This window comes from Thalassophryne amazonica, chromosome 20 (assembly GCF_902500255.1).
Source record: "Thalassophryne amazonica chromosome 20, fThaAma1.1, whole genome shotgun sequence".
Lineage (NCBI taxonomy): Eukaryota > Metazoa > Chordata > Actinopteri > Batrachoidiformes > Batrachoididae > Thalassophryne > Thalassophryne amazonica.
Window position 1 is genome coordinate 40,142,683 of NC_047122.1, and position 11,661 is coordinate 40,154,343.

The 11,661-nt window shown below is 41.4% G+C and overlaps 1 long non-coding RNA gene across 2 annotated transcripts in view; it reads left to right on the forward strand.

Moving 5' to 3' along the window:
• Window positions 1-11,196, forward strand: part of LOC117502194 — a 147,077-nt gene extending 135,881 nt beyond the window's left edge. For both annotated transcript variants that reach the window (XR_004558219.1, XR_004558220.1), the window contains exon 3: window positions 11,030-11,196. This is a non-coding gene — a long non-coding RNA (uncharacterized LOC117502194). The remainder of the gene's footprint in view (window positions 1-11,029) is intronic.
• Window positions 11,197-11,661: the final 465 nt, after the last annotated feature.

The window sequence follows — 11,661 nt, forward strand, 5'->3', positions numbered from 1 at the left end:
CGCGTCATAATCCAGAATGGCCGCGGGACACAAAATAACGTGACCGATATGTCACATGAAAACCTTCTATTCAGCAGCTGATTGTCCTGTGTGAATGGCCCCTAACTCAAAATGAATTGTAAATTGTACACAGTAGAGCATGATATAGAGTACAGTGTCACTCAGCGCGGTTACGCCGTTATTTTTTTCTGACATGTATCAGATTTGTGATATTAAAACTTGGCGGGTTGCCTTGAATTACATCATCTGGATGCTCAAAATAGGAATGAGATGTGATTAATGCGTATTCTGCCAAACCACTACAAGTGGCGTAGGTCAGTTCCTATGAGTTCTGTTTTGTATGGATGCGAGCTGACATCAAATTGCATTTCCTAGAAAAACGTCAGCAAGTTTTGCTCATGATCTTAATTGTCCCATGACAAAAAAAGATGAAACGTGATCAGATCCAGATTTGAGTAGGCACGTTCAAAATATTACAAGCCATTATTTTAGCAGTAAATCCATTCTTGGCTTCAAAGGATGGTGAACTGTGCAGAACTCCTCCTGGCTGAACAATTCTGTGCAGAGATGACTGCATATATCTGAAATATAGTATAATTTTTGTTATTTTGAGACACTGGATGTGTTGAGATCAGTACTTTACCTACAGTAAAGTACACTGAAAGATCCCCAGGAAATTGTACGACAGACCCTTTGGTTAACGGGCAACCCGCTCTCCCCACTGAGCTTTATATGAATGTTGCCACAGTTGAACATGCACAGATAATAAAAAATGTCTCAACACAAGATAAAAACTTGTAACAACTAATTTGTAGTACGACAGCAGTGATTAATCCACAGCCTGTCTAGTGGATTTTTATTTTATTTTTTACCACTGTTGTCGTGTGTTACCTGTGCTGCTCCGCAGCCTGTCCAGTGGATTTTTATTTTTTTATTTTTATTTTTATTTTTTTTTAATTTTTTTTTAGCACTGTTGTCGTGCGTTACCTGTGCTGCTCCACAGCCTGTCCAGTGGATTTTTATTTTATTTTTTAGCACTGTTGTCGTGCGTTACCTGTGCTGCTCCACAGCCTGTCCAGTGGATTTTGATTTTGATTTTATTTTTTTTTTTGGCGCTGTTGTCGTGCGTTGCTGTGCTGCTCCACAGCCTGTGCAGTGGATTTTTGTTTAGCGCTGTTGTCGTGCGTTGCCTGTGCTGCTCCACAGCCTGTCTAGTGATTTTTATTTTGTTTTAGCACTGTTGTCGTGCGTTGCCTGTGCTGCTCCACAGCCTGTCCAGTGGATTTTTATTTTTATTTTATTTTATTTTTAGCACTGTTGTTGTGCGTTACCTGTGCTGCTCCACAGCCTGTCTAGTGGATTTTTATTTTGTTTTAGCACTGTTGTCGTGCGTTACCTGTGCTGCTCCACAGCCTGTCCAGTGGATTTTGATTTAGCACTGTTGTCGTGCGTTACCTGTGCTGCTCCACAGCCTGTCCAGTGGATTTTTATTTTGTTTTAGCACTGTTGTCGTGCGTTGCCTGTGCTGCTCCACAGCCTGTCCAGTGGATTTTTATTTTTATTTTATTTTTTAGCACTGTTGTCGTGCGTTACCTGTGCTGCTCCACAGCCTGTCTAGTGGATTTTTATTTTATTTTTTAGCACTGTTGTCGTGCGTTGCCTGTGCTGCTCCACAGCCTGTCCAGTGGATTTTTATTTTTATTTTATTTTATTTTTTAGCACTGTTGTTGTGCGTTACCTGTGCTGCTCCACAGCCTGTCTAGTGGATTTTTATTTTATTTTAGCACTGTTGTCGTGCGTTACCTGTGCTGCTCCACAGCCTGTCTAGTGTCGGATTCCCTGTTTGGGAATCCGCTAGCTTAGCGTAGCTACTAGCTCTTAGCCGTTTAGCATGGCGGCTTCTCCTGTCTCTCCCGTACTTTTCTGCTCTGGGTGTGAAATGTTTAGTTATTCCTCGGCCTCTTTTAGCAGTAACGGTACTTGTAATAAGTGCAGCTTATTCGTAACTTTGGAGGCCAGGCTGGGCGAATTGGAGGCTCGGCTCCGCACCGTGGAAAATTCTACAGCTAGCCAGGCCCCTGTAGTCGGTGCGGACCAAGGTAGCTTAGCCGCCGTTAGTTCCCCCCTGGCAGACCCCGTGCAGTCGGGAAGGCAGGCTGACTGGGTGACTGTGAGGAGGAAGCGTAGCCCTAAAACAGAAGCCCCGTGTACACCGTCAACCCGTTCACATCTCTAACCGTTTTTCCCCCACTCGACGATACACTCGCCGAGGATCAAACTCTGGTTATTGGCGACTCTGTTTTGAGAAATGTGAAGTTAGCGACACCAGCAACCATTGTCAATTGTCTTCCGGGGGCCAGAGCAGGCGACATCGAAGGACATTTGAAATTGCTGGCTAAGGCTAAGCGTAAATTTGGTAAGATTGTAATTCACGTCGGCAGTAATGACACTCGGTTACGCCAATCGGAGGTCACTAAAATTAACATTGAATCGGTGTGTAACTTTGCAAAAACAATGTCGGACTCTGTTGTTTTCTCTGGGCCCCTCCCCAATCAGGACCGGGAGTGACATGTTTAGCCGCATGTTCTCCTTGAATTGCTGGCTGTCTGAGTGGTGTCCAAAAAATGAGGTGGGCTTCATTGATAATTGGCAAAGCTTCTGGGGAAAACCTGGTCTTGTTAGGAGAGACGGCATCCATCCCACTTTAGAGGGAGCAGCTCTCATTTCTAGAAATCTGGCCAATTTTTTGGGATCCTCCAAACTGTGACTGTCTAGCGTTGGGACCAGGAGGCAGAGCTGTGGTCTTATACACCTCTCTGCAGCTTCTCTCCCCTGCCATCCCCCTATTACCCCATCCCCGTAGAGACGGTGCCTGCTCCCAGACCACCAATAACTAGCAAAAATCTATTTAAGCATAAAAATTCAAAAAGAAAAATAATATAGCACCTTCAATTGCACCACAGACTAAAACAGTTAAATGTGGTCTATTAAACATTAGGTCTCTTTCTTCTAAGTCCCTGTTGGTAAATGATATAATAATTGATCAACGTATTGATTTATTCTGCCTAACAGAAACTTGGTTACAGCAGGATGAATATGTTAGTTTAAATGAGTCAACACCCCGAGTCACACTAACTGTCAGAATGCTCGTAGCACGGGCCGGGGCGGAGGATTAGCAGCAATCTTCCATTCCAGCTTATTAATTAATCAAAAACCTAGACAGAGCTTTAATTCATTTGAAAGCTTGTCTCTTAGTCTTGTCCATCCAAATTGGAAGTCCCAAAAAACCAGTTTTATTTGTTATTATCTATCGTCCACCTGGTCGTTACTGTGAGTTTCTCTGTGAATTTTCAGACCTTTTGTCTGACTTAGTGCTTAGCTCAGATAAGATAATTATAGTGGGCGATTTTAACATCCACACAGATGCTGAGAATGACAGCCTCAACACTGCATTTAATCTATTATTAGACTCTATCGGCTTTGCTCAAAAAGTAAATGAGTCCACCCACCACTTTAATCATATTTTAGATCTTGTTCTGACTTATGGTATGGAAATAGAAGACTTAACAGTATTCCCTGAAAACTCCCTTTTGTCTGATCATTTTTTAATAACATTTACATTTACCCTGATGGACTACCCTGCAGTGGGGAATAAGTTTCATTACACTAGAAGTCTTTCAGAAAGCGCTGTAACTAGGTTTAAGGATATGATTCCTTCTTTATGTTCTCTAATGTCATATACCAACACAGAGCAGAGTAGCTACCTAAACTCTGTAAGGGAGTTAGAGTATCTTGTCAATAGTTTTACATCCTCATTGAAGACAACTTGGATGCTGTAGCTCCTCTGAAAAAGAGAGCTTTAAATCAGAAGTGTCTGACTCCGTGGTATAACTCACAAACTCGTAGCTTAAAGCAGATAACCCGTAAGTTGGAGAGGAAATGGCGTCTCACTAATTTAGAAGATCTTCACTTAGCCTGGAAAAAAGAGTTTGTTGCTCTATAAGAAAGCCCTTCGTGAAGCTAGGACATCTTTCTACTCATCACTAATTGAAGAAAATAAGAACAACCCCAGGTTTCTTTTCAGCACTGTAGCCAGGCTGACAAAGAGTCAGAGCTCTATTGAGCTGAGTATTCCATTAACTTTAACTAGTAATGACTTCATGACTTTCTTTGCTAACAAATTTTGACTATTAGAGAAAAAATTACTCATAACCATCCCAAAGATGTATCGTTATCTTTGGCTGCTTTCAGTGATGCCGGTATTTGGTTAGACTCTTTCTCTCCGATTGTTCTGTCTGAGTTATTTTCATTAGTTACTTCATCCAAACCATCAACATGCTTATTAGACCCCATTCCTGCCAGGCTGCTCAAGGAAGTCCTACCATTATTTAATGCTTCAATCTTAAATATGATCAATCTATCTTTGTTAGTTGGTTATGTACCACAGGCCTTTAAGGTGGCAGTAATTAAACCATTACTTAAAAAGCCATCACTTGCCCCAGCTATCTTAGCTAATTATAGGCCAATCTCCAACCTTCCTTTTCTCTCAAAGATTCTTGAGAGGGTAGTTGTAAAACAGCTAACTGATCACCTGCAGAGGAATGGTCTATTTGAAGAGTTTCAGTCAGGTTTTAGAATTCATCATAGTACAGAAACAGCATTAGTGAAGGTTACAAATGATCTTCTTATGGCTTCGGACAGTGGACTTATCTCTGTGCTTGTTCTGTTGGACCTCAGTGCTGCTTTTGATACTGTGACCATAAAATTTTATTACAGAGATTAGAGCATGTCATAGGTATTAAAGGCATTGCGCTGCGGTGGTTTGAATCATATTTGTCTAATAGATTACAGTTTGTTCATGTAAATGGGGAATCTTCTTCACAGACTAAAGTTAATTATGGAGTTCCACAAGGTTCTGTGCTAGGACCAATTTTATTCACTTTATACATGCTTCCCTTGGGCAGTATTATTAGACGGTATTGCTTAAATTTTCATTGTTACGCAGATGATACCCAGCTTTATCTATCCATGAAGCCAGAGGATACGCACCAATTAGCTAAACTGCAGGGATTGTCTTACAGACATAAAGACATGGATGACCTCTAATTTCCTGCTTTTAAACTCAGATAAACTGAAGTTATTGTACTTGCCCCACAAATCTTAGAAGCATGGTGTCTAACCAGATCGTTACTCTGGATGGCATTTCCATGATCTCTAGTAATACTGTGAGAAATCTTGGAGTTATTTTTGATCAGGATATGTCATTCAAAGCGCATATTAAACAAATATGTAGGACTGCCTTTTGCATTACGCAATATCTCTAAAATCAGAAAGGTCTTGTCTCAGAGTGATGCTGAAAACTAATTCATGCATTATTTCCTCTAGGCTGGACTATTGTAATTCATTATTATCAGGTTGTCCTAAAAGTTCCCTAAAAAGCCTTTCAGTTGGTTCAGAATGCTGCATGCTAGAGTACTGACGGGGACTAGCAGGAGAGAGCATATCTCACCCGTGTTGGCCTCCCTTCATTGGCTTCCTGTTAATGCTAGAATAGAATTTAAAATTCTTCTTCTTACTTATAAGGTTTTGAATAATCAGGTCCCATCTTATCTTAGGGACCTCGTAGTACCATATTACCCCATTAGAGCGCTTCGCTCTCAGACTGCGGGCTTACTTGTAGTTCCTAGGGTTTGTAAGAGTAGAATGGGAGGCAGAGCCTTCAGCTTTCAGGCTCCTCTCCTGTGGAACCAGCTCCCAATTCAGATCAGGGAGACAGATACCCTCTCTACTTTTAAGATTAGGCTTAAAACTTTCCTTTTCGCTAAGGCTTATAGTTAGTGCTGGATCGGGTGACCCTGGACCATCCCTTGGTTATGTTGCTTTAGACGTAGACTGTGTTTCATAATTATTGTATGGCCTTGCCTTGCAATGTGGAGCGCCTTGGGGCAACTGTTTGTGTGATTTGGCGCTATACAAGAAAAAGTTGATTGATTGATTGATTGATTGATTAATCAGTTATTAATCAGCAACTGTTTTGATGATCAATTAATCATTTTGAATCATTTAAAAAATCAAATTTTGTTGATTTCACTTATAATATTTAGTTATGAATATTTTCTGGTTTATTTGACTAGCTGCTTCACTGCTTTCTGGCAGTAAACTGAGTATCGTTGGTCTGTGGACAAAACCAGACATTTGGCGTCATTATGGGCTCTGGAAAACTGATAGATTTTTTTTTTTCTTTGGCATTTTAGGAATTTATCAGTGAATTTGTACTTACTGATTTGCATAACTTTTCAGATAATTCCCAGGCTTTGATGTGTTTGTCTACCTACAGTCAGTGTGCATGGAAAATGTCACTATATTGGAATAGAAAGTTCTCCATCATAGTTCCTCGGGCAGGACTTGGTGTCTGATGGTGAACCTAAAGCCACTTGTTGATCTTTCAGCAGTTGTTTTGGGGTCATATTGGCAATTTCAGATAAAAAGCCTCAGTGGTGTTGGGCCTAATTTTAGTTGATGGAAGTTGATTAGAGTTGCAGTTATGCTAGCAATGGTATTGAGGCCATTGTGGTGTATAGGGGCTAATTGTAGATAGTAGCAGTAGTTGTTATGTGGTATGTTGTGGTGGGTGTACCTAATTGTACTTGATAGTAATGGTTCCAGCCTGTGTATACAGCCTGCACAGACAAAGGCTTTCCTGCGATGTTAGTCTCAGACTACGAGCACATAAAGAACATGCTCGTATGCAGATCAGACTGTGAAAGCATGCACATATCTGAATAACAGATAAGCTATTGCTTTATTTCCCATGATATTAGCATCTCCGTCGGCAAAACACTAATTTGAGGAATCATCACTTGCTGAACTTTTGTTCACGCTTGAAACTCGTCAGTAATTCACTAGTGAATTCTTAGGGGGCAGCTGGGAACGCAGTTAGGTCAGCCTGTGCTCCTTAAATCGGCTTCATTTCTTTACCACAGAGATCTGTAGTGTTTCCACTGTGTGTGTGTGGGTGTGTGATGCATCTGACTGGGTGTGGTGAACATCAGATGAGATTTTCTGTGCTCGCTGCACTCGCTCTTGCTCCGTCTCACACAGAGCAAGTGCCAGGGCTGGTCTAGGCGTGGCCTGTTCAGTCATATGGTGCATCCAGAAGTATTCACATCGCTTCACTTTTCCACATTTTATGTTACAGCCTATTCCAAATGGAGTAAGTACTTTTTTCCCCTCAAAATTCTACTCACAACACCCCATAATGACAACATGAAAACGTTTTTTTTTATTTTTGCAAATTAATTAAAAATAAAAACTAAGAAATCACATGCACGTAAGTATTCACACCATTTGCTCTATACTTTGTTGATTGCACCTTTGATAGATAGATAGATAGATGGATAGACTAGATTTATTGTCATTACAACAAGTGCAACGAAGTTATAACAAGTGCAACGAAATTATCTCACACCCAATCACCTCACACAAAAATACAGCAATTAATCCACAGTTATTAGTAGTTGAACGTAATAATGGCACACATCAACAACCATACATATACATGTCATTGTTTATGTACACTAAATTTTAAGACAGTCCATCATCCGAATTGAGGCAAAGTGAGTGTGGGGTGGCCGCAGCAGTATCCCGCGCAGCCAGCCGTGAGCTCAAGGGGAGTCCCAAGCTCAAATGCAGCAATTACAGCCTCAAGTCTTCTTGAATATGATGTCACAAGCTTGGTGCACCTATCCTTGTCACTTTTGCCCATTCCTCTTTGCAGCACCTCTCAAGCTCCATCAGGTTGGATGGGGAGTGTCAGTGCACAGTCATTTTCAGATCTCTCCAGATGTTCAATCTGATTCAGGTCTGTGCACTGGCTGGGCCACTCAAGGACATTCACAGAGTTGTCCTGAAGCCACTCCTTTGATATCTTGGTTGTGTGGTTAGTTATTATCCTGCTGAAAGAAGAGCTGCCACCCCACTCTGAGGTCCAGAGTGCTCTGGAGCAGGTTTTCATCCAGGATGTCTCTGTACATCGAAGTATTCATCTTTCTCTCAATCTTGAGTAGACTACTAGTTCCTACCGCTGAAAAACATCCCCACAGCATGATGCTGCTACCACCATGCTTCACTGACTTCATGCTTGGTTTGTGCTCTGACATGCACTATCAACTGTGGGATCTTATATGGAGACAACTGAATTTGCCCCGGGTGGACTCCAGTTAATCTGTAGAAACATCTCAAGGATGATCAGTGGAAACAGGATGCACCTGAGCTCAGTTTTGACCTTCATGGCTGTGCATTCATATGTACCTATGGTTTCGTAGTTTGTTTTTGGGTTTGTTTGTTTGTTTGTTTTTTTCTTTTTTTAATAAATTTGCAAAAAAAAAAAAAAAAAAAGCACATTGTCATTATAAGGTATTGTGTATAGACGTTTGTGTGTACAGGATCAGATTTAATAAGCCTGGAATATAATCTAGTGCATTACAGAGAAAAGAGAAAATAGGAGAGGGAGAGAGAGAGAGAGAGAAATAAAATTTAGATATTTTCTTATTGAATCCAATTTTGTCTTAATGACTACTCAAGTATTTTACTATTTCTTCTCTCCCTCACTCTTATACAGCTTTTAAAATTAAGCAATCTACAGTGCATTTGACAATATGACTTTTTTTTTAAGATTTTTGCAAATTTATTAAAAATTAAAAAAAAAGAACTAAGAAATCACATTGTCATTATGAGGTCTTGTGTGTAGATTTTTTTTTTTGGGGGGGGGGGGGGGGGGGTTACTTTCATCCATTTTGGAATAAGGCTGTAGCATAACAAAATGTGGAAAACCTGCCATGCTGTGAATATTTTCCGGATGCACTGTAGATTGCTTTATTTTAAAAGTGGTATAAGAGTGAGGGAGAGAAGAAATAGTAAAATTCTTGAGTAGCCATTAAGACAAATTGGATTCAATAAGAAAATATCTAAATCATTATTCTCTCTCTCTCTCTCTCTCTCCTCTTTTCTCTCTAATGCACTAGATTATATTCCAGGCTTGTTAAATCTGATCCTGTAATCATTTATCTGCCGTAATAACAGACGGCTGCACAGATGCTATCGTTCTTCTCCAAACATTATCAAATGTGCATCCTTCATGTGCACGCTGACACTGTGTCCATCCTCCTCATACCGCATTGATTGGAAAATGATCGTTTCTTTGGAGTCCATCAGGAATCTGCTCGTTTGATTGTTTATGACTGAATGTGCACGCACGCAGAGTGTACGAGCCAACGGGTGACTGTGTTCATGACTGAATACCAACTGAACAACCACAAATAAACATGCTCGCGCACACGCACGGAGGGTTGTTGACACACACTATCTCTTGCTCTCATGACAGTTACGAACAGAACAACCACATTTGTTCTGTTTTCAACAAATGACTGATTACGATTTAACTTAAAACACATGGCTGGTTATTTGATGGCTTTGTGTCATGATTATAAGAGAGAGTGGGAAAATCACAGGGAGGTAGACTTAGCAAAGCTGAACCAGAAGTAATAAAAAGTGATTTAAATGTTTAACTTGTCATTATTTCTGAAAGTGGGGAATAAAAGAGAGAATCAGTGGGCGATGGTTTGACAAGTTTGATGGTTATTTTTCACTGATTTTGAGTGAGAACCAGTGATGTGCACAGCTAACCAAAATCATATCTTTGATAACCATTAATCTACTAACTTGAAAGTTACCTGTGATGACACAAAACTGATAAACTGCTAGAACTGAACTGAAGCTACCGCTAACTGCTAGCCAACATTCCCTGTTAAACATCAGTTAAACAGTTTGTGTTTAACAATGAAGAATGTGGCTACATTATTATGTAGAACCAGTAAGACCACGGGAGTCCTCAAGGATTGTTGGTTCACCCGGAAACTGAAAATGAACGGAGAGAATTTAAAGAAATTTAAAAAACAGAATCAAAAAGTGAGAAACTAAAGGTGTAGTCGTAGTGTGACTGAATGAGCAAACTGATTAATAACGGCTTGAAATTATTTGTCCGATGTCAAACATAGACTACTCTATCAGTCTCAGGTGGATTTAGGGCTCTGAAGGAATGAGTGAACAACCACAGAATGCGGGTGTGCAGCATTTCTGGACGTGAACATAAGATGAATACAGTAGCACACGAATAAAACAAACATCTACAGAACCTCCACTGGCAAGATATGAATAAGTACAGGGCAAAATAGGAAACAACACAACACTTTCTGACGGACCCGCCGGACATCAGCTGACAAAGAAGGCATTTAATGAATGAGAGAAAGACAAAAATGGACACAAACGGATATCAAAATGTAATTTCTGTAGCTTATATGGTTGCTCAACCCGTCACATTGTAACAGCTGCTTAAAAGACAGGAGGTGGCAAAGATATCATGAGAACAGAGGGGAGAAAAGAGAATTTGGGACAACAAAGTAAATGAAAGACCAAAGAAATGCAAAGAGATGTATAGAGTCGGAGGGGGGAGAGAACTGCCACTATCATCCATCTTTCTGATAGGGGGTATGTGGTTTGATGTGGTGGTGTGTTGGACCTCCTCCTCCATCTCTCTGTCTCCCCAATTTTTCACGCAATCTCCCCCCCCCCGCTCTCTGCATGTCTCTCTGATATGGCTCTTGTTTTGATGCGGTCATGTGTTGAAGATTCTCATGGATGGTTTCCATAATGATAAAAAGATTCGCTCCTTGGTTTACAAGAAAAGTTTGGGGGGCGAGGGGGGATCACTGTTTCTGATTTGTTAAATGTTTTCCTTTGACGAGGTTTGTGGTTGGAAATTGTTGCAGATTTCATTGTTGAAAGAAGTTTAGAAATTTAATCAGAGCTGTTCTGTACACATACATCATTGTCAGAGTATTTTGAAGGTTTTCAGTTCTAACGTATATGCTTGAACGTTGCATATTGCACACGTTTCCATAAAGTGTCAGCATAAAGAATCACATCAATCTGATTGAAAAAATGACATTTCTGTCTGTTTTGATCTCTTCAGAGATGGTGAGGAAGAAGAATCCCCCTATCCGGAGTGTAGGAGGTGAGGAAGAGGAAGAGGAGGAGGGGAGGCGGCCAGGAGCAGAAGAAGAAGATGAGGTAGAAGAAGAGGGGAGAGTAGCGGTGGAGGCCGAAAGAATCAACCGTCCGTCCGAACCGGAGTCCTCTGAGCGGATCAGAGAGACGAGGAGCAGGAGGAAGAGGAAGCAGAAAGCGAATGCATTTCCTCATCTGTATCTCCCTCATCCGTCGGTGCGAGAGATGACCGCCTGCAGCAACGAGGAGCGAGGGGGGAGGAGAGGAGCAGGGGGACCTGCCAAACCAGGAGCAGTACTATTGACGGACAGACCTGATAGCCAGCGGAGGCTGAGGATGGTGCGAGGGCGGTAGAGGAGAGAGGAGCGAGGTGAAAGAGAGAGGGGGGACGCCGATCATCTAACGGCTCCTCTCCTTTCAACTCCACACCTCCTTCCCAGAAAGGAAGGAGGGGAGGATGTCAACAACTGACACCCCTCCGCTGTCATCCAGCCCTCCCCTAAACTCCAGGACTTTAAGTGCAACGGTGTGGTTACGGCTACCTATGGCAACGACCCCCACCGACCTGGTGAAGCACTTTAGGAAGTATCACCTGGG